The 19,569-nt window shown below is 34.7% G+C and overlaps 1 protein-coding gene across 4 annotated transcripts in view; it reads right to left on the bottom strand.

Moving 5' to 3' along the window:
- PRMT3 (protein arginine methyltransferase 3) overlaps positions 1-19,569 on the bottom strand; it is a 138,458-nt gene that overhangs the window by 69,093 nt on the left and 49,796 nt on the right. The window lies entirely within an intron of this gene.

Raw genomic sequence — 19,569 nt, 5'->3', positions numbered from 1 at the left:
TATGTTCATGAAATACAGCCCTGGAGTACGCCAGATTTTAGAGACCAGTAATGAATCCTCTACCAAGAAAGGATAACCATAGGGTGCCTGGGTGGCTCAGTTGGTTAAGTGACTGCCTTTGGCTCAGGTCATGATCCTGGAGTCCCGGGATCGAGTCCTGCATCGGGCTCCCTGCTCAGCGGGGAGTCTGCTTCTCCCTCTGACCCTCTTCCCTCTCATGCTCTCTCTCTCAAATAAATAAATAAAATCTTAAAAAAAAAAAAAAGAAAGGATAACCGTAGCACAGGTGAAAAGAAAATTTACCACTACTGGTATAATGAGTAAGGGATCAATGACAGCTTGAGTCAGTCTTTCTCCTTTGAGAGCCTATCCCCCAACTACCCAGAGCAGTAGGAAGAGTCAAGTGCTTAGCACATGAAACACTTTCTTACTGCTTAGAGTAAACCAACATGAATTCTGCCCTAATGACAGCATTCTAAGTTCTCACTCATTTGTTCTGTGCACAAATAACTGTTTGACAGGATAAATGCAATACTCTTTAATCACATGAACAAAGACTTTTTATTTATTTTTTAAAGAAGAATTTATTTATTTTTATTTTATTCATTTATTTGACAGAGAGAGACACAGCGAGAGAGGGAACACAAGCAGGGGGAGTAGGAGAGGGAGAAGCAGACTTCCCACTGAGCAGGGAGCCCGATGTGGAGCTCGATCACAGGACCCTGGGATCATGACCTGAGCTGAAGGCAGACACTTAATGACTGAGCCACCCAGGTGCCCCGAACAAAGACTTTTTAAAGGGGTCTCTAGAAGAGGAAAAACCTGCAACTTGGGATGGAAAATCTTCACAAGAGATTATTATTATTATTTTTAAAGATTTTATTTATTTGAGAGAGACAGAATGAGAGAGAGCGAGCATGAGAGGGGGGAGGGCCCGAGGGAGAAGCAGACTCCCTGCTGAGCAAGGAGCCCAATGCGGGACTCTATCCCAGGACCCTGGGATCATGACCTGAGCCTAAGGCAGTCGCTTAACCAACTGAGCCACCCAGGTGCCCCAAATCTTCACAAGAGATGAACAGCACATTTAAATTTATAGAAAATGTAGCTCACAAGCCTGAATCGCTTAAAAAAAACCTAATTAAACTGCCACTAGCAACTCTACATTGATGTTTACCCAATCCCAGCAACATACCAATTCATTGAAAAGAAAATACTTGCCTACAAAAGAAAGATTAGGAACAAAGCCTTTTCTCAATTTGTTTACATCAGGAAAATTAAGGATTTGGTGGAAACTGTTCTGGTTAGAGTATCTCTGTAATACGTCTAACTCTTACAAGTGTGTTTACTGTTAATAACATCTGTGTATTCAAAGAACAAGGAACTTCTGGAAGTCAACTAAGAAATCTTTATCAATCTGACATAATTCATGCAGACCTATGCACACAACTGCTTATAAATAAGCATTCATCTGTTAATTAAAGTGAATTTTAATTGATTCCAAGGAATTATTAAAAGAGAAGTATTCTATTTACCTTCTATTACTTCTTTTTTCAGACGAGCCAAGACTATGTATATGTGTGCACAGACAAAGGAAAAAGATCAGCTGGTAAAACATGTTAATAGGTTGGGGAAAAAACAGTCCTTATTTGCAAGATTACTGCATGTTAAAACATTAATTAAAATAAATTAATTTACATTTTGATACAAACTTAAGTATTCCTTATAGTCCAGTCTTTTTTGGAAGGGGGCAAAAAAAATTAGTTTGTCATTGATTTGGCATTGTGTCAAACTGTTTTTAGTATTAACTTTCAAAGTAGTTGGCAAAAAAGCTAAGTATTTTGCTTCCCATGTCCAAACTGTCTTACTTCCATGTACCACAAATACACCAAAGTCTTTTCCATCAGTAACTGAAAGTAGCTCCTTCTAACAACATGCTTATTTACTGCATTTATGATAAAGTTATTATTAGCTATCTATCAGAGATTAAATTGTGGCGTATTTTAAACTGGTGCTAAAGTCAATACCAATAATATAGTGGTGAAAAGAGTGCACTCCTGGATTTAAATCCCAGCGGAGTCCCTTTCTCTCTTTTTTTAAAAAGATTTTATTTATTTATTTGAGAGAGAGAAAGAGAGAGAGAGAGACCATAAGCATGAGTGGGAAGGGGGAAGAGGACGGTGGGGCAGGGGGAGAGGGAGAAGCAGACTCCTTGCTGAGCAGGGTGCCTGCTTTGGGGTGGGGAGCTCGATCCCAAGACCCTGGGATCACGACCTGAACCGAAGGCAGACATTTAACTGACTGAGCCACCCAGGCACCCCAAGGAGTCCCTTTCTCTATATGAATTTGGACAAATTAACATCATTGTACCACAGTTTCTTCATCTGTAAAGGGACAGTTATGGTATTCTACTTTATAAGGCTGTTCTGAAGATTACATATGTTAATACATATAAAAGTTTAGAAAAATAAATCTTATTATTTTAACTTAAAAAATTAAGAGCTATTTAAAAAATATATTTAAAAATATGCTTGTGATAAGAACATATTATGAGCAACTCTATGCCAGCAAATTAGATAACCTGGAAGAAATGGGTGCATTCCTAGAGATGTATCAACTACCAAAATTGAACCAGGAAGAAACAGAAAACCTGAACAGACCTATAGCCACTAGGGAAATTGAAGCAGTCAAAAATCTCCCAAGAAACAAAAGCCCAGGGCCAGATGGCTTCCCAAGGGAATTCTATCAGACATTTAAAGAAGAATTAATACCTATTCTCCTGAAACTGTTCCAAAAAATAGAAATGGAAGGAAAACTTCCACTCATTTTATGAAGCCAGCATTACCTTGATCCCAAAACCAGACAAAGACCCCATCAAAAAGGAGAATTACAGACCAATATCCTTGATGAACATGGATGCAAAAATTCTCACCAAAATACTAGCCAATAGAATCCAACAGTACATTAAAAGGATTATTCACCACGACCAAGTGGGATTTATCCCTGGGCTGCAAGGATGGTTCAACATCTGCAAATCAATCAACGTGATATAATACATTAACAAAAGAAAGAACAAGAATCATATGATCCTCTCAATAGATGCAGAAAAAGCATTTGACAAAGTACAGCATCCTTTCTTGATCAAAACTCTTCAGAGTATAGGGATAGAGGGTACATACCTCAATATCATAAAAGCCATCTATGAAAAACCTACAGCGAATATCATTCTCAATGGGGAAAAGCTGACAGCCTTTCCCCTAAGGTCAGAAATGCGGCAGGGATGTCCACTATCACCACTGCTATTCAACATAGTATTAGAAGTCCTAGCCACAGCAATCAGACAACAAAAAGAAATCAAAGGCATCCAAATCGGCAAAGAGGAAGTCAAACTCTCACTCTTTGCAGATGATATGATACTGTATGTGGAAAACCCAAAAGACTCCACCCCAAAACTGCTTAGAACTCATACAGGAATTCAGTAAAGCAGCAGGATATAAAATCAATGCACAGAAATCGGTGGCATTCCTATACACCAACAACAAGACAGAAGAGAGACAAATCAAGGAGTCGATCCCATTTACAATTGCACCCAAAACCATAAGATACCTAGGAATAAATTTAACCAAAGAAGCAAAGGATCTGTACTCAGAAAACTATAAAATACTCATGAAAGAAACTGAAGAAGACACAAAGAAATGGAAAAACGTTCCATGCTCATGGATTGGGAGAACCAACATTGTGAAGATGTAATGCTACCTAGAGCAATCTACACATTCAATGCAATCCCCATCAAAATACCATCCACCTTTTTCAAAGAAATGGAACAAATAATCCTAAAATTTGTATGGAACCAGAAGAGACCCCGAATAGCCAGAGGAATATTGAAAAAGAAAAGCAAAGCTGGCGGCATCACAATTCTGGACTTCCAGCTCTATTACAAAGCTGTCATCATGAAGACAGTATGGTACTGGCACAAAAACAGACATATAGATCAATGGAACAGAATAGAGAGCCCAGAAATGGACCCTCAACTCTATGGTCAACTCATCTTTGACAAAGCAGGACAGAATGTCCAATGGCAAAAAGACAGTCTCTTCCATAAATGGTGTTGGGAAAATTGGACAGCCACATGCAGAAGAATGAAACTGGACCATTTCCTTACACCACACACAAAAATAGACTCCAAATGGTTGAAAGACCTAAACGTGAGACAGGAGTCCATCAAAATCCTAAAGGAGAACACAGACAGCAACTTCTTTGACCTCAGCCGCAGCAACTTCTTCCTAGAAACATCACCAAAGGCAAGGGAAGAAAGGACAAAAATGAACTATTGGGATTTCATCAAGATAAAAAGCTTTTGTCCAGCAAAAGAAACAGTCCACAAACCCAAAAGACAACCGACAGAATGGGAGAAAATATTTGCAAATGACATATCAGATAAAGGGCTAGTATCCAAAATCTATAAAGAACTTATCAAACTCAACACCCAGAGAACAAATAATCCAATCAAGAAACGGGCAGAAGACATGAACAGACATTTTTCCAAAGAAGACATCCAAATGGCCAACAGACAGAGGAAAAAGTGCTCCACATCACTCGGCATCAGGGAAATCCAAATCAAAACCTCAATGAGATACCACCTCACAGCAGTAAGAATGGCTAAAATTAACAAGTCAGGAAACGACAGATGTTGGCGGGGATGTGGAGAAAGGGGAATCCTCCTACACTGTGGGTGGGAATACAAGCTGGTGCAACCCCTCTGGAAAACAGTATGGAGGTTCCTCAAACAGTTGAAAATAGAGCTACCATATGATCCAGCAATTGCACTACTGGGTATTTACCACAAAGATACAAATGCAGGGATCCGAAGGGGTACGTGCACCCCAGTGTTTATAGCAGCAATGTCCACAATAGCCAAACTGTGGAAAGAGCCAAGATGTCCATCGACAGATGAATGGATAAAGAAGAGGTGGTATATATACACAATGGAATATTATGCAGCCATCAAAAGGAATGCGATCTTGCCATTTGCAATGACGTGGATGGAACTGGAGGGTGTTATGCTTAGTGAAATAAGTCAATCAGAAAAAGACACGTATCATATGACCTCACTGATATGAGGAATTCTTAATCTCAGGAAACAAACTGAGGGTTGCTGGAGTGGTGGGGGGTGGGAGGGATGGGGTGGCTGGGTGATAGCCATTGGGGAGGGTATGTGCTATGGTGAGCGCTGTGAATTGTGCAAGACTGTTGAATCACAGATCTGTACTTCTGAAACAAATAATGCAACATATGTTAAGAAAAAAGAAAAAGAAGAAGATAGCAGGAGGGGAAGAATGAAGGGTAGTAAGTCAGAGGGGGAGAGGAACCATGAGAGACGACGGACTCTGAAAAACAAACTGAGGGTTCTAGAGGGGAGGAGGGTAGGGGGATGGGTTAGCCTGGTGATGGGTATTAAAGAGGGCACATTCTGCATGGAGCACTGGGTGTTATGCACAAACAATGAATCATGGAACACTACATCAAAAACTAATGATGTAATATATGGTGATTAACATAATAAAAAAATTTTAAAAAATATGCTTGTGAAGACTAATCAAAATTTTAAAATTATATTTAATAAATTAGAGAATAAAGCTTTACCAGCCTGGCCAAAATCATCTCGTTTGTTTAGTCAATGGTCCTATATTAGAATCCATGACTCAGAACTGGAATTCCTGTTTTTTCTTTTTCCAGGGGTCTAAGAGAATACATTTTCTTGTGTCACTTTTTTTTCAGACCAACCAAGACTATGTATATGTGTGCACATACAAAAAAATACAAAACACTCAAAATTTCTTTACATTAAGAAATACAATTTTAAAACCCAATAAAAGTAATTTGGTCACATTGGCCAAATTAGTGCCAATTCCAACTTTTTCTTCTCACAAAGATAATCACAGGGATTTTTTCCCCCCCCAAGACAAAAAAAAAGAAAATCAGTTTTATTTAATACTTCAAATTTTGGTATTTGCACTTAAGATGCTCCCATATGTCTGCTTCTATTTAAAATAGAAAACATCAATAAGCATTTTTCCACATACCCTATGATGATTACATTAGCTAAGCTTACAATTCTGATCAAACCGTATTAGAGATAGTTCCTAAGATTTTAACTATTCAAATGACCTAATTTTCACATTATAGACATCAACACTAGAAAAGTTAAATGACTTAAGTCACATGACTGGATGAATAATACTGGACAATTTTTTGCTCCCCTTACAAAACCCTGGTTTTATGATTCAATTCTTACTGCTGCTAAACTCAACAGTAAAATCAAGTGCAAACAAACAAAAGAAAGAAGATAATCATCCTTGGCAGCAAAAATACCCTTTCATAAATGCCATGTTTTTCCTTCCCATTTTTTCAGTCAGTCATCATTACTGATCAGTGAATTTCTGAAAGCAAATAATCAAATGCTTTTGTTGATAAAGGTAAAGGATTTAGCTCAGTTCTTGGCATAGGGTTAACATATAAAACCTATGAAAGACCGTACCACGTGATTCTTAAATTTGGTAGAAGGCACTATGTGGGGTCAGCTACCATGTGGTAGAATTGGCCTAACATGGATAGAAGCAGAAGGCTAATTTCTTCTTTCATCTTTCCCCATTTTTATCCCCCTTTTCTCTCTTCATTGATGTACAATTAACAATGGTATTCTGTATCTATATTTTTTACTTCAGTATCAAAGTATTGCTTATGTAAGTATATGATGAGGCTTCTATTCTGTCAAAGTAGTTTGTAAACCTTAACTTAAAGACTAGCTGAACTAGTAAATCAACAGAAAAGCATTCCTTCAAACCAAGAATAGATTCACATTTCTTCACATTTAGCCTTCAGTGAAGACTGACAATTTTATTGGTCATTCATTTCACTCAGCAGTCAGATTTCTGCTCAATTATTACCTCCTCAAAAAGGATTTACCTGATGTCTCCACATAAAATATCATCTTTTTTCTCTATCAACCTCCATCTCTTTACCCTACTTTGTATTTCATTGTGACCCTCATGAATTAAAATGTGGTTTATTTTTGTGTTTAACTCTTGACTAAAATGTAAGCTCCAAGAGGAACAAAGATTTTATCTATACTGTTTAAAGCTATATTCCTGAGGGCTACAAATGTGGCTGGTAGACAGCAGGAACTCAGTATGAAATTTTTAAATGAATAAAAGAATAAGAGTCATTAATATCATACATCATTATATTTGTTAAAAATGAAACAGTACCTGCTTTTTCTTATTTTTCTGGTATTTAATAAAACTGGTTATTTTAAGCTTTTTTTTTTTTTTTTTTTTTAAAGTAGGCTTCATGCCCAGTGTGGAGCCCAATGTGGTGCCTGAACTCACAACCCTGAGAACAAGACCTGGGCTGAGATCAAGAGTTGGATGCTTAACTGACAGCCACCCAGGCACCCCTAAAACTGGTTATTTTTAAATGCTGTTTGCTTTCTAAAATTAAAATTCTCAAAATAGCAGTGATAATTGCTGACTTTTATTGTATTAAATGTCTTTATAAGGATTATTTAAATCTTCCTAAAGCACATTATTGTTTTTTCCATTTAACTGATAAGGAAATTAAGGCTTACAAATGTTAAATAGCTTAAAACCATAGGACTTATAACAGTCACAGAAATAGCTGAATGACCCAGAATTTGAACCTTGGTCTAACTACAGAGTCACGTTCTGAATAACTATCCTATGTTGCTTCTTAAATATATTTACCTAATTAAAAATAAGATTTAGTATTTGTATTATATACTACCTTTGTAATTAAGGACTCAAGTGTTCTGAAATGGAAAATTTCCCATAAAGCATATTAAACAAGATTAGAATTTATAATAGGTATATGATTCGTAATATGTCACAGTGATAGCTTAGTTGGCAACTGGCTCTTAGCCACCATCCATTATGAAAATTATCAGTTTAGAAAATCCATGCAAATATTAGAATATATGTAGAACCAAAATATGGTATCTATGAGATAAATTAATATATCTAGCTTTAAATACTAGCAGATGAAAAGATTCATATATGTATTGCTAACTGTTGTCCTTTCTCTCAACTTTCCATTTTGTTAAACTTCGTTTTACTATAGGCTCCCTACGTGATAGAATAGCCTTTAATTTCCTGGGAACTGTCCTTGATTCTGAACCAAGGCATTTATTACTGATATCAAAAGGAGCTGCTCCAAATGTCCGGCTCATCTGCAGTGTAATTCAGACTGTAATTTCACAGGCTGCTGCCTCACCTGTAGGGGTGCCATCTGGAAGAGAATTACACCCAATATTTTCTCCCATGATGCTCATGGGGCACGCTTCTTTCCAAAGTGATTTACTTTTTAAAATTAAAATTTGCATTTACACTTCAAAAATTAATTACTACAAAAGGTACACATTGGATTAAATCTGGGACTAAGATATTATCATTATTCATTGAAATGTGAACCTTATTTTTAAAATGTCTGTTCATATCTTCTGAGAATAAATTAATGATAAAAGAAACTTGTGATACCTTCAGTATAAGGTTTTCTCTTTTTTTTAGTGCAAATAAGTGAGTTACTGATACACTCTTAAGCGTAATTAATTATTTAAAAAAAGAGAGGCAGGGGAGAGTTACAGATAAAATGAAGAGTTAATCCGTAGAAAGTCTAGTGACAAATACTCAATAATTTAATTTATCTAAAGATAAAAATAAAAGATTACTTCTAACAAAGAAACAAGGCTATAAAATCTAAACCCAATTTTTATATTTCTGAAGCATAATAAATATTTTATGACACTTTTTTCCAATACTACTCTCAATTCTATAAAACTTACTGTAGATAGAACTGTTATCCAATGTGGCTGGGACTACTAGTTGGTTGTTAACTGAAAGCAATACATTTTAAGAAAAAAATACAAATAAATGTAGATATGTTTACTAATACTCTTTGAGGGGGAATCTATTAATTAGGATCTTCACAATCTTCCTTGCAAAAACCACACTCATAATGGATTGTAATTTCCAGTTTGGGTTATTTTAAAATAGAAAAAAGAATCTAAGGGTATGGAGAATCTCTGAGTTCTATAATTCCCAGCTTCCCATTTCTATTCTGTCACAGTCGTTTTACTCACTACTTAACAGGAATCTTTTTTACAATCCTGTTCAATAGTTTAAGTTAATATTAACTGATATTATGCAAAGAAGCAGGGAAACAAACACAATAAGCTCTTGGTAAACCTGTAACAATTAATAGGAGCAAAACAGGAGCAGCACACTGAAGGTAATTTATCAGCTTTAAGTGTTCAGTTAGCCATGGAATCTAGCATGTCATACAGAGAGAATGCAGAACATCATTAATTTATTGAATGAAATGCAGACTGGTTAAGGACGTGTCTATTGTATATCCATGTGACAAAGTATATTCTTAATGATGACACCTTTTAAGGAAAATCTTCCTTGATGTCCCATACTAGGTCAGGTGGCCTTCATAATAGGATCTCATTTAGAAATTGAATTACTATCAATGCACAGGAACGAGAACTTTAAAGCAGGGTTTCTCAACGTTGGCACTACTGACATTTTGGGCCAGATAATATTGTATTGTAGAGGCAATCCTGTCCATTGTATGATGTGTACTAGTACTCCTGGCTTCTACCTACCAAAGGCCACCAGCACTCTCCTCCTGTCTTTCTCCCTCCCTAACCCCCCCAACTGCTGTAAAAACCTAAGACGTTTCCAGACATTTCCCAATACCCAAATATCCCCAGGGGGGCAAAACTGTATACCCTTCACCACTGAGAACCACTGCTCTAGACATATCCAAAAAGTAATCAGATAAGCACTTTCTCCTAATCTGTAATGCTCTCTGCTAAAAATGTACCAAACTTAAGTTTTTACAGGATATAATGTAACCTGTTTATTTCACCATTACATTTATAATAGCCTTACACACTGAATACCTGAATTGTAGTTTTTTCAAAGATTCCCCAGTCTATCCCTTGACTCTTTCAACTTAAAATATGCTAATGCTAATGAATTTATCACAAATGTGATAATGAAGATACCGAGATACTGAGGTATCCTCCTTACTGACAGCTCTACAATGACTGAGACAGATACTACACTTGCACACTTGGCAAATGCAAGGTGGCTGACGTTATCAAGCAACAAGAATATCTGTATGTTTTGCATTCACTTACTGTAGAGTAAGAAAAATAACGTTTTGAACATGTATATGTACACACACACACAGACAACGTTTCAATGTTTTATGTATTTGGCCAAGATAAACTTCTTAAAGCAGAATTTCTGGATTAAAGGACATGCACATTTAAGATTTTGATCTGTATCATCAAAATGCCTCCAGAAAGACTTACAATTTTTATTCCCACATCTGTCTAAGTGAATTAAAGACTTACATATAGCTTAAAAAGATATAAAGTTTGTGGAGAATATTTTCATGTTCTGGGGTGGGGTGGGAGTATTAACTATAAAGAAAAAGACCAATAAGTTTGACTAGATTAAAATTCAGAACCTCTGTTCATCAAAGAACATAAAAAGAATTAAAAAGAGTTTGAAAAGATATCAAACACACACATATCTTTACTTCCGACAAAGAACACTAATCATTAAGAAAAAAAAAGGCAATCCAAAGGAAAATGGACAAAGAATTATACACAATTACTTCACAAAACAGGAAATCCAAAGAGCCAAATTACATATAGAGATGGTGAACTTCATCAGTAATTCAAACACAATAGAAACTACTACTGACTAGCAGAGTGGCAATAATTACAAAGTCATACAATGTCTAGTGTTGACAAGTCTATGGAACAATAAAAATTTTTTTTACAACTTTTAGAAAAGTTTGGCATCATCTAGTAATGCAGAAGAGCAGCACACCCTGTTATCTGGCAATTCTACTTCTAAATATACAGGTAGAAAAGCACGCTTGAGTGTAATGGCATACATGTACCTGTATACAACAGCACTATCATTTGTCATGGTGAAAGGACTGGAAATGATCCAGTGTCCACCAACTGCAGAATAATAAACATACTGTTATATAGTCACACAATAGAATATACAAAAATGAAAATGAACAAATTATCCATACTGGCAATATTGATGAATGTTACAAATGTGACTTAGTGAAGAAAGCAAAAAACTATTTTTTAATACAGAAACATATTTATATTTTGATTCCACTTACATAAATCTCAAAAACTGGAAAATATAAACTACACTGCCTTGGAATGTAAATCTAAGTGGCAAAAACATAAAGGAAGCAAGTAAATGATTATCACAGGGTCAGGAGAGTGGTAACCTCTCTGGGATGGGAAAGAAGTTGTAACAGATACAATTAAAAGATAAAAAGTTATTTTAAAATATTTGAAAAGATATTGTAAGAGACATCTGAAGATGAAATTAGCATACAAAGATATCTGAAGAAAGTTGAAAAGATACTTGACAGCCGCTTTCTATATTTTGATCTAATGATTATACAGGTGTTCATTATATAACTATTTCTTACACTGTGTCTGTAAGTTTATGCTATCTTCTGTGCATGTTGTATTTCACAACTTATTAAAAGGAAGATTTTATGACTAGTTATATAATATGCAATAGTCTGGGAGAAGGCAAAAGGAACATACACTCAGATCTGTTTATAAATGTTAAAATGTGTCTAGAATAGTATACAATTAATTGCAAAAATGCTAAAGTAAACTAAAGGACCAAATTTAATAGGGACAAAGGACAATACTTCATAATGGTAAAGGAAAAAAAAAAGCCAAACTTTATCAATAATACATAACAATTCTAATGTGTATGAACCTAAAAACTACATAAAACTATCCATAAAACTATCTGAAGCAAAAACTGACAAGTGAAAAGAGAAACAACTCCTGAACTATCAGTAGAAACTGCATTCTTCTTCTTTTAGTAGTTAATAGAACAGATACTTAAAATAATAAGCACTTAAAGGATGTGAATCATACTATCAACCAACTTGACCCAATTGACAATTATATAATAGTCCATTCAACAACAGCAGAATACACATTCATTTAAATGAATGTAGAACATTCAACAAAACAGACCATATTCTGGGCCATAAAGCAAGTCTGAACAAATTTAATGTAATGATAATACAGACAGTATGGCCTCTGATATCAACCAAATTAAATCATAAATCAGTAACAGAAAGATAACTAAAAAATTTCCAAACATTTAGGAATTAAATATACTTCTAAATAATTCATTCATCAAAGCAGAGATCACAGGGTAATATTTTGAGTTGAACAAAAAATTTGTGGAATACAGCTACAGTCATAATGGGAAATTTATAGATTTAAAAGATGAAAAAAGCAAGGTGTAGAACAATATGCAGAATATGCTTACTCTACACTAAATATAAGGGTGAGGCTTGTCATCTATTTTGTTCACTGCTTTATCCTGCCAGGTACATAGCAGCCTCATGTTTGTTAAAGAAATGAATCAATATGCCAAGAGGTAGAGATATATGTTATAACGTATTATAATGTTTCAGGAAGGATACACAAGAATTTGGTAACAGATTTTGTTGGGGAATCAGTGTAAGTCTTGAGTGGTAGTGTAAAGACAAGATGAAATTTGTAACTTCTGTGTAATTATATAGTCAAAAAGCAATAATAAAATTTTACATGTATATAACAAATATTTGTCAGAGCAGCTATTTCATTATTACTTCACCTGATCATTACCTCCCACGCAAGAAGAATGAAAATAGTAGTAGTAGCTACCATTTATTAAGCAACTATTATGTGCTTGCTACTCTCCTGCAAGACTATTTCCTCCCTCTTCTCATACCTCACAACATATAGTTCTCACTTCTTAAGTGCCATGTACTTCTGGAGAACATAACAGCACAGGAGATAATTCCTTCTGCATACTCTTCTAAAGTTCAAAAAACTTCTGTCATATTAAAAGTCTTTTCCCCACTAGATGGCACTCTCACTTAATGAACAAAAGACTGACAGTCAAATTGGTTCTCTTCCTCAAACTGCAGCAAATGGTCCAAAAAGCAAGCCTATCAAAGGCAAAACTGGAGGTGCCTAGGTGGCTCAGTTGGTTGAGTGTCTGACTCCTGGTTTCAGCTCAGGTCATGATCTCAGGGTTGTGAGATCGAGCTCCACAGCAGCGTGGAGCCTGCTTGAAATTCTTTCCCTCACCCTCTTCTGCCCCTCCCTGCTCACATGCTCCCCCCTCAAATAAATAAATAAATCTTAAAAAAAAGAAAAAGGCAAAACCGAATCATCTCAAGATCTTTCCAAATGCACATATGGGTCTTACTCCAGAATTACAGAATCGGTTTCCAAGGATAAGGGTATGAAATGCAATATTAATTTTTACTTTTTAAAAAAGTTTTTATTTATCCAATGTGGGGCTCAAACTCACAACCCTGAGATCAAGAGTTGCATGCTCTATCAACTGAGCCAGCCAAGTGCCCCAATAAATATTAATTTCTAAACATGTTCCCAACCCTCATACCAGTTGAAAAAAAATCTTAATTATAACTGGATATTCTACTTTAAAAATTACAACTAAAGTATTAGATAGTACTTTATATCAGAGTACATACACACACACACATCTAACAACATATAAAGTATATGCTAACTTTTGTGTGACAAGAGTGAAAATATAAATACATACATATCTAATATTTTTTCTAAAAAGTCAAAACCTTATAAAAAGGTTATTCACTAAGGGACAAAAGAAATAGAATCACATCATTTCTTCATAATTAAAACACAAAATTAAACTAAGTAAAGGAAAAAGCAATGTCCCAAACTGAAGAACAAGGAAATAAATAAATCTGAGTGTATGTCATGTTGGTGACATACTAACCTGTGAAAATAATTACTTCAAATGACTTTCAAACACAGTAGTTAGACTGTATATTTCCCATGAGCTATATTCTAGAACAAAAGAAATTACAAAGAAATCTTCAACTGCATGTAGAAGCCTTACTGTTAGTAATAAAGGTGGTATAAAATTTGTAAAACTACAATGGGCAATTACATGATAAAGTCAACAAGTATTTAGCATTATCTTAGAAATCAAGATTTTCTGTACAGAAGAAATACAAGTATAAAATTAAAAACTTAAAAAATTCCATAATCTTAATTTGGAAAAATCAGTATAAACTCTTAATTCTTCATAATAAAAAACAGCTACATCTGTCCACTAAAATAAACATATATAAGCAATGACATTGCATGACAATTCATTACTATGAAAATGGCAAATAAATAGAAAATATGGAAATTTTATCCTATTTTTCCTATTCAAACTATAGTTCATAACCAAATATTTGAGGAGACAAAGTACTTTGGGAATAATTTCAGCTAACAAATAGAGAATAATTGGTACAGGTAGAATATCATAACGTGGCAACTTTTAATGAAATAATGAATCCAAGAAATCATTTTCAACAGCTTCTAAAACCATTAGGTAGGTTTATAGTGAACAGATTAGGCTAACAGCTCCAAAAAGCCACTGATCAACCTTAACATAATAGAAGGAGACAACCAGACATTGAGTCCCCTGATTCAATGCAACAGAAACTAACCATCACTGCCCCCCATGAAGTATTCTCGGGGGGGGGAACAACAACTTTAATTTGTTAAACCTCTATTTCTGGACCCCATATTTCTGGTTTACAAGAAATACAAGGGATAGAAAAACATATTAAGTGACACCATGAGGATGCAATCATCAAAATCTAGAAAGTAGAAATTTCTACAGGACAATTGACCAAGTTTCTTCAAAGAATGGCAAGAAAAAAGGGAGGAGGTGAATGTATAGACTATAGATTTTAGACTTGATATCAAAAGCATGATGCATAAAAATAAAAACTGATAAACTGGACTTTATCAAAATTAAAAACTTTTGCTCTGTGAAAGGTTTTGTTAAGGGGACTGGCTATAAAGTGGAAAACATATTTGCAAACCACATATCCAATAAAGAACTAGTAAAAAAGAACTATCAAACTCAGCAGTAAATAAACAATCCAAATAGAAAATGAGCAAAAGACACAGATATTTTACTGAAAAAGATACAAGGCAGATACGCATATGAAAAGATGTTTAACATCATTAACCATTAGGGAAATGCAAATTAAAATTATAATGATATCACTATACACCTATCAGAATGGCTTCAATAAAAAATAGTGACAATATACAATGTTGGCAAGAATGTAGATAGATATTGCCACTGGAACAGTCACACATTGCTGTAAGAATATAAAATGGTACAGCCCCTCTGCAAAAACAGTTTGGCAGTTTCTTATGGAACTAAACATGCAATTACCATATGACTAGCTATTATACTCTTGGGCATATATCTGAGAGAAATGAAAACTTATGTTCACACAAAATCATATATGCACAAATGTTCATACAGCTTTATTTGTAATAGCCCCAAACTGGATATTCTTCAAAAGTTAAATGGTTGAAACAACTTTGGTATATTCATACCATGGAAAAGTACTTAGAAATAAGGGCGAGACTATGGATATGTACAATAATTTGGATGACTCTCCAGGGAATTGAGCTAAGTGAAAAATGCCAACCCGAAAAGGTCACATACTGTACAATTCCATTTCATTCTTGAAATGACAAAATCATACAAATTGAGAACAAATTAGTGACTGCCAGAAGTCAAGGCTGGTGAATGGAAGAGGGAGGTGGTACAGCCATAGAAGGATAACAGGAGGGCTTCCTGTAGTGATGAAACTGTTCTGTATCCAATGGTATCAGTATCAGTATCAATATCCTAGTTGTGCTGTTGCACCATAGATTTTTTAAGATGTTATAGAAACTGGGTAAAGAGAATAAGGCATCTCTCTGGATTATTTACCACTGCATGTGATATAATCTACAATTATCTCAAAATAAAAAGCTTAATTAAAAAAAGATTTATGAGATAAATTAATCAAATGCAATGTGTAGACATAACTCAGATCCTGATTCAAACAAATCAATTGTAAAAAATATATATATATAAAATTCATGAAGCAATCAGGGAAATGTGAAAACAGACTGAATATTAGGAATTTTTTTTGGAATATGGAATTGTGCCTATATCGGTAATTTTGTTAGGCTCAATGACATAATAAATAAAGGCATAATAAATATACATTTAAAAAAGTCCTTATCAGTTAAAAAAAGATAGCAGAAAAATTTAACAGTGCAAAGATAAATAAAACAAAAATGGCAAAATACCGACAATTGTTGAAGCTGGGTGATAGGTGCATAAGGTTCATTGAAACATTTGTTCTAAAATTTTTACATTAGAAATTTTCCCTAATAAAGTGTTTTTAAAAATTAAAAAGAATAAATAACAGTGGTCTGCATCTGTAAATGTACCAGGTACAAAGCAAAAACAAATGCCAAATTATTTGGGGTAAAACCCAAGCACCCCAAAGAGTTTTTCATAGATAAAGTTCCTTAGAAAATATATGGCAGAATAATCAAATAGTACTAAACACTCAAGTAAACAAGCACCAAGCACCATGAATGAAGGCTAGTAGAAACAAGTTAGCAAAAGCAGATCTGCAAAACTGCTGGATATTGTTTACAATTTATGAGATTAAGAGGCTTGAAGATAGGAGTAACAAGCAAACAAAATTTTAAAAGAACCAAAGAGAATTTCTAGAAGTAAAAAAAAAATTTTTTTAAATGAGATAAAACTCAATAGATGAGTTTAACAGATAATTAGAAAGAGCTTCAGGGCGCCTGGGTGGCTCAGTTGTTAAGCGGCTGCCTTCGGCTCAGGTCATGATCCCAGAGTCCTGGAATTGAGTCCCACATCGGGCTCCCTGCTCAGCGGGAAGCCTGCTTCTCCCTCTCCCACTCCCCCTGCTTGTGTTCCTGCTCTCGCTGTCAAATAAATAAATAAAATCTTAAAAAAAAAAAAAAGAGCTTCAGAAAAAATTAGTAAGTTGGTAGACTGAACTGAAGAAATTACCCAGAATACAGCCAAAAAAGTCAAAACAATAGAAAATATGAAGGAGTATAAGAGGCACAGAAGATAGATAAGTCTAATAAATATGTAATGGCAATTCAAGAAAGATTTATTTAACAAGATACAAAAACTCAAACGATAAAAGAATTCTGGTAAACTTAATACATTAAGTATGTCTTATTCATCAAATCACACCAAAAAATAATGCAATGATAAGCCATGTGCCGCTAACAAAAATAACTGATAGGGAATCCATCAGTTGTATCCATCAACAAGCTAAGTTATCTTACATTAATAAACAGTATCCAAATCATCACTGAAAACAGAAAAGATTTATTTCTTACATTACAGGCTGACAAGTCATTGCTTATTATAATTACTCAGGAGTCAGGCTGACAGAGGGTTTATATTAATACAAGCTTCCACAGTAACTGATGTGTAAAAAGGGGATATGGAAAACTGTGTACTGGATGTTAAACATTCTGTCTGGATACGACTTTCAATGGCCAAAGTAAGTCATAGGGCCACATCTGACTTCGAAGGGGACAGAGAGTTAAATTCTAATATGTGCCCAGAAAACAGGAGATGCAGAAAATATGAGAAGAGCCCTAACAACAGATTGGCAACTAGAATAAATAAGGAACTCTCAGAAAAATAATAAAAAAATAAAGATCTCCAACAGAAATATAGCCAAAAGAAATTAACTGAAATTTCACAGAATGCCAAAATGAACCATAAGCACACTGAATGTGACAACTGTTAGTCTTTAAATATTATTAAATATTTGAATTATGTACTGCCTTTCAAATTCTTATACAATTGGATTCCAGAATTTTCTTTTCTGGTTATGTAATGAAATGGAAAAAACTAGGAATTAAAAACAGTCACAAAACTTATTATTTTTTATCTCAGGAACATGCTTGTAATGGGTTTTATCTGTCGGCTGTATAAAAAATGAGATTTCTTTCTGTCTTTGCAAGCTCTTAGTGATTGCCTGTGATGCACATCACATTCTGGCTTACTGCTTATCTAATAAAAAAAACTGTGTGTGTGTTTTCTCTTCTAAAAAACACTAGTCACAATAGAACTGAACAAGGAAAGAGGAAATGACATCAAAACTGATATCCCTAAGAAAAAAAAGTAAAATGTGTGCTCTTCAGGGTTTACTGGTTCTGCAATAAGGGTTCCTTAGAGCACCTCATCAACTTATGTGGAGAATAAGAGTGCCAGTGACTCTGCTTTATTAATGGTAGATTATCTCTCAAATATGATAATACTTGAGTGTTTATTTTAATAACAGCATAAAAGATAATAATTCAGGAAAAAGTAATACTTAGAACTATTTTTAAAAATCACTTGAATGTCGGGACACCTGTGTGGCTCAGGTGGTTAAGCGTCTTCCTTTGGCTCAGGTCATACTCCCAGGGTCCTGGGATCAAGTCCTGCATCAGGCTCCTTGCTCAGCAGGGAGCCTGCTTCTCCCTCTGCCTGCTGTACCCCCTGTTTGTGCACACACACTCTCTCTCTCTGACAAATAAATAAAATCTTTAAAAAAATCACTTGAATGTGGGATTCAGCTAAATCAGTACTTAGAAATGTTAGCGTCTAATGCCAAATATTAGAAAAAGAAAAGCTGGAAATCAATGATCTAAGCTTCCTTTTCAAGAAGCTAGAAAAGAGCAGCAAATTAAACTCTAAAGAGAGTAGAAGGAAATAGAGACTGAAGCAGAAATCAATATGATAGAAAACAAATGCTGACAGATCAACACAAAGCACAATTCGGGTTCTTTGAAAAGAGCAGTAAACGACAAAACTTTAGCAAAACTGATCAAGATAAATTACATGTCATTTCCTAGTAAGAGAAACTAGATTAAGCCTTGGGTTTGTTTCTGGTCACTTGCTTTTATTGGACAGAAGCACAAATTAATAAAAGACTGAAGACTGAATTCCTGAGAAGGTCAGGTAGCCTCAAATTCATTCAACTTCATGTTACTTTAAATTGGGTATTCCCAAATAAATATTCTAGTATTAAAAATGGATAAAGGGAAGAGAATGGAAAATGGAGCAGACCAAATCGATGTATCACCACTACTGAAGAATTTACTCAAAATACATAATCTACCAAAAACAGGTCAGAAAAAAACATTCATTCATAAGAACAGATCAAAATTTACTGTAACTAACTCCTGCCCTAATTCTCACTTCACCTAACTGAACAATGACTTCCTAGTTCTGCTATCTAAATTTTGCCAATTTGAAGACTCTATTAAAGAAAATATAACATGTGAAAGATCTGTACCCCAAGAGAAGAAAACTTCAGAGGACAATTATCTTCATCAAGCCCTTTTAAATCAGTTTCAAAAAGCAGTGTTTCTTCTTAAACTTGTCCCTTGAAGTATCTCTAAATGGCAAAAGAGAATGAATTGAAACTCCCAAGGAAGTAAGAAGGACTTAGTAAAATCAGCCCTGGGAGGGCTCAAAAAGCTATGAAGGCTAATGTTTTATCTTAAAAATTTGTGAGAATTTTGCATTCCAC

Source organism: Zalophus californianus, chromosome 11 (genome assembly GCF_009762305.2).
Source record: "Zalophus californianus isolate mZalCal1 chromosome 11, mZalCal1.pri.v2, whole genome shotgun sequence".
In the NCBI taxonomy this organism is placed as follows: domain Eukaryota; kingdom Metazoa; phylum Chordata; class Mammalia; order Carnivora; family Otariidae; genus Zalophus; species Zalophus californianus.
Note: the sequence above shows the minus strand (reverse complement) of the source record. Positions and strands in the feature narration are given on the sequence as shown.